The sequence below is a fragment of the Zonotrichia albicollis genome, unplaced genomic scaffold (assembly GCF_047830755.1).
Source record: "Zonotrichia albicollis isolate bZonAlb1 unplaced genomic scaffold, bZonAlb1.hap1 Scaffold_125, whole genome shotgun sequence".
In the NCBI taxonomy this organism is placed as follows: Eukaryota; Metazoa; Chordata; class Aves; order Passeriformes; family Passerellidae; genus Zonotrichia; species Zonotrichia albicollis.
The window spans coordinates 330,769-335,325 of NW_027428350.1; the positions used below are offsets into that span (position 1 = coordinate 330,769).

Sequence of the window (4,557 nt, forward strand, 5' to 3'; positions counted from 1 at the left end):
TTCAAGACGGGTCGGGTGGGTAGCCAACATCGCCGTGGACCCTGGGCGCCCAGCGCGGCCCGTGAGCCCGGCCCAGCGGCGCCGCGTGGTCGGGGCGCACTGAGGACAGTCCGCCCTCGGTTGACAGCAGTGGCGGGGGCCAGCGGGCCCAGCCCCTGCACCCCCGCGCAAAACGCTGTGCTGTGAGGATGTCGCCCACCCGCGAGGGGAGAAGCGACGCCCCCAGCCACGGCGCCAGTGCAGACGGGGTTCACCCGGGCGATGGAGGGGAGGCGGAGCTGAGGATCCGCCAAACCTGCGCCAGACGACCGCAACTCACCGGGTTGAATCCTCCGGGCGGACTGCGCAGGCCCCACCTGTTTACCTCTTAACAGTTTCACACCTTCTTGAACTCTCTCTTCAAAGTTCTTTTCGACTTTCCCTTATGATACTTGTTGGCTATCGGCCTCGTGCCAGTATTTAACTTTAGATGAAGTTTACCATCCAGTTTGGGCTGCATTCCCAAGATACCTGACTCCGAGAAGCCCCGGGCCCGGCATGCGGGGGGGCCGCTACCCGCCTCACACCGTCCGCGGGCTGCGGCCTCGATCACAAGGACTTGGGTCCCCCGAGAGCACTGCCAGGGATTGAGGCCTCTGTACATCACATGTCCCGTGCCCCACTGCGGGGGGAGATTCAGGCCTGGGCTTTTCCCTCTTTGCTCACCATAACTGATGGAATCCTCGTTAGTTTATTTTCCTTTGCTGACTAATTTGCTTAAATTCAGCAGGTCACCATGTCTGATCTGAGGTTGCAAGGCCAAAGCTTGGCCACACCTCCTGGCCCATGCTGCTCCTAAAGAAGTGGCATGCCAACAGGCCAACAGCCAGCCAGCTTCTCCCACCTAATACTCTCACCTCCCTCCCCACTGGCTCCCACACGCCAGGGGAAAACGAAGCCAGAGGGAGAGAAGCGGAGACGGAGAGCCCCATCCCAGAGACAAGAACCAAAATGGGAGTGTGGCAGAGACAGCCCTGATGGGGCACCAGCTGAGTGGGGGCACATGATGGCCTTGGTGGAGAGAGAGAGAAAAGCCATGGTGCTATTTGCCCCCCGAGAACACGACAGAAGAGGAGCAGGGCAGGCGAAGGGAGGAGGGGGTCAGAACCCCTGTCCCCGGCGCTCACAGGGCAGCACAGCACAGTACCCCCGTGGTACCCACCCGCAGACAGCCGCCTGCACTGCTGGGAGGCTACGGGTGAGGCCTGCACCTCTTCTCCCTCTTGCCCTCTCTGTTCTCTTGGCCCACGGCGATGTTTTCAATGCTGTCCCTCACTCTCCTCAGCTGCCACCACCACCATACCGCGGCATGGGTGCTGCAAGGACAAACTCTGCCCCAGTGGCTCACTCCAGGAGTGGGGAGCTATGGATCAGTCCCTGAGCCTGCATATAGGGGGATGAAGGCCCTGCGCGGCAAAAATGACGATGACGGCCATGACGATGATGACACCGGCTGGGTCACAGGGAAAAAATTGAGGCCACCTAGGGAAACGCACCCCTTGCCAAACCCCTGACTGCCTTCCCTCCGGGCACCAGCGAGCCAGCATCGTCTCCGCAGCTGACCACACCTGCGAGGCGACTCCTGCCGCACCACCGTGGTGGCCCCCGGACGGCGACTGATCATCAAGGAATGTTCAGATGAGCGTAGCCCCGGGAGGAACCCAGGGCCGCAAGTGCATTCAAAGAGTGGATGATCAATGTGTCCTGCAATTCACATTAATTCTCACAGCTAGCTGCGTTCTTCATTAACGCATGAGCCGTGTGATCCACCGCTAAGAGTTGTCTGGCTTTCGACACCAATCCCACACGCGTGGAGGGGCTGGCTCTGCTCACATGAAGCGCCCCTTTCTCTTGTGCTGAGGACGTGCAGGTGCGTGCCTGGCTTTGACCATCCTTACTTGATAGTCAGGATAGCAGACACAGGAGATCCAGCCACACTGAACTGGAATTCTTCCTCAAACCTCCACACTATGGTGGCACTGAGAGAGATCTGAGCAGTCTGGGTCCCACCTGGTGCAACGATGTCCTCCTCGGGCGCAAACTTGAAGCAGAAGCCCACGTTTGCAGTTAAAAGGCTATAGGTGAAGGGAGCATCATTAGCTCCTAGGTTAATCAGTTTCACCTGCAGCAGCAAGAAAGCAAAAAGGAAATACATGTGGAATCTTCCCTTCTTGTGAGTTACTGTCTAATGACGCAATTAATACCCAGAAATAGCAGACGATGCTTTGAATGGCAAAAAAATACAACAGGACAAGTTCTGCCTTGAAGTTTTCATGCAAAGCAGTGGCAACTCCACAGAACTGGAGTCCACAACCCTGGGGTTATCCCATGGACACAGAGCAGTGCCGCTCTGGTCAGCATCACCAAGTTCATTCAGACCTGGCCCTGAGAGCAATGTGGGCTGATTGCAGCTGCGTAGGGAATCACCCCAGAGCTGCTGCTGCCCCAGTGAGCACAGCTCCAACAGCACCATCTACTCATTCACCTTTTCCCATGTCATGAAAACAATACATTGATTATGAGACATCAGCATCAAAATGTATAGACAGCATCATCTTTTGGTAAGAAAACTCAGCATGTCTTTGCCTCCCACAGCCAAGCTTTTGGAAGTGTCTGGCATGATGTAGTGCCTCACTTTCTACCTCTTTCAGCTGCTCTCACTTTGGATTTTTTTGCAAACTTGACACTATTGGGGAGGAGGCAAATAGGTAGAAAAATGCTTTGCTTTATTCCCAGGAACACTTTTCTCTTTCTAGAGCCAGAGATGCACCAAGGCTGAAGTGTGGTGAGGGACTGGTCAGCAAGGGAAAGAACTCCCAAGCCCTTTGCAAGGGCCAGCACTGAGCCAGGAGGCTGGATGGCTTTCCTGTGACTTGCAGCAATAAGCAGGAGACACTTGACTAGAAGCTGTCTGCAGTGGACTGAAGCTCAAAGGCAGCCAGTTTGTTCCAGCTGCTTCTGAACAGCCCAGTCCAAAGGTGCCTTGTGTCTGGCACGGCCACAAAAGCCTCTGAACATCCCTTTTTGACCCAGGCTTTGTTTCATATGCCAAGGGGTTGTTTTGCAGGAAGCCTCCCAGCTGATTCCCAAAGAAGGAACTGGGGCTTCATGAACAACAGACACACCTTTCAGACCCTCCCAGATTTCACCAGTACATCAAATATTCCCTGCTCACAGCTGTCCAGGTCGGCAGCAATTCCACACTTCCACCAGGCTTGCTTCTCCCTCAGGAGCTATCAGGATCCACCCCAAGCCTTGTGCTCACCTCATAGATGTGGGCGGTGTCGATAGAAATGTTCCCAAGGTTCAGAGTAGGAGAGCTGAATTCTACCAAGGGTCCTTGGCCTTCCCCTGAGAAGTGCAGGGGCAGCCTGCTCTCACAGCCTGGGGAGAGATGTCCATTGCACTACAATCATTCCCTCTGTTATACTGTATTATCCAGGCTGCCTCAGTGCTAGTCCCTGACTCTGAGCTGGATGCAATCAGCTCCTGATGCTGCAGGAGAGGATATGGACCCTCCTCTTCCCTCAGCCTTGGGGCTGACTTCTGATTTCTAACCCATTCCTTGGGCTGCTTTCCAATTTCAGCCACCAGTCTGCTGAGTTTAAAACATCTCTGCTGCCTTGTAGTGACAGGCCAAGGAGTTACAGGTATAAATTGAAAGAAAAGAAATTTAGATTAGATATTAGGAAGAAATTTTTTACTCTGAGGGTGGTGAGACACTGGAGCAGGTTCCCCAGGGCTGTTGTGGAGGTTCCAGCCCTGAAAGTGTTCCAAGCCAGGCTAGATGGGGCTTGGAGCTACCTGCTCTAGGGGAAGGTGACCCTGCCCAGAGGCCTTTAAGGTCCATTCCATCCTTAACATACTCTGGTTCTATGCTTTCCTTCCCATGCACTTAGGGGAGCTTTGAAATGATTCAGTGAAGGCACACAGCTCATAAAGAGTTTGGCAATTGCCAAACTACCTGGCCCGGGAGCACAGGACTTTGTTGCCAAAGTCCCTACCTCCTGACACTCAGCACTGTGTTCAATTTCCACAGACAGAGCTGCAAGGGGTCAATTCCCACAAAGGGAGAGAGGCAAGTGCTGGCCAAGGCTGCTCCTTCTACCAACACCCTGGGCTCAGGGGGGCTCAGCCACCTCTGCTCTGCTGCTGTCTGGGCACTGGGAGGTGATCCAGGCTCAGGGAACACATTTCTAACTCAGCTCCTGCTGCCTGATGATGGATCCATGTCAAATGGACCCATCATCCTGGAGGCCAGAGGCCAGCAGGGGCTGAGTGCTTGTTCACTAAAGCTGTTCTGCTCTGCAGCTCTCTGGGCTTTGAGGGAATGCTGGCAAAGCCATGGCATGAAAACCTCTCCCTGCACTGCCTGGGCTGTTCTGGGATCAGTCAGGCACACACAGCATTCTGAGCCCTGGCCTGGCACAGGAGACTCCCTGGGAGCTGCAGGGCCAGGGGGGATGTGCCAGCACTGCCCTGCTGACCAAGGACCCTTCCCAGCACTTCCATGGGAGC

At 55.2% G+C, this 4,557-nt stretch overlaps 1 non-coding gene across 1 annotated transcript; it reads right to left on the bottom strand.

Moving 5' to 3' along the window:
* Positions 1 to 1,667: 1,667 nt before the first annotated feature.
* LOC113460713 (5.8S ribosomal RNA) lies at positions 1,668 to 1,820 on the bottom strand. Its single transcript, XR_003382543.2, has one exon. It is a non-coding gene; the product is annotated as a 5.8S ribosomal RNA (ribosomal RNA).
* Positions 1,821 to 4,557: the final 2,737 nt, after the last annotated feature.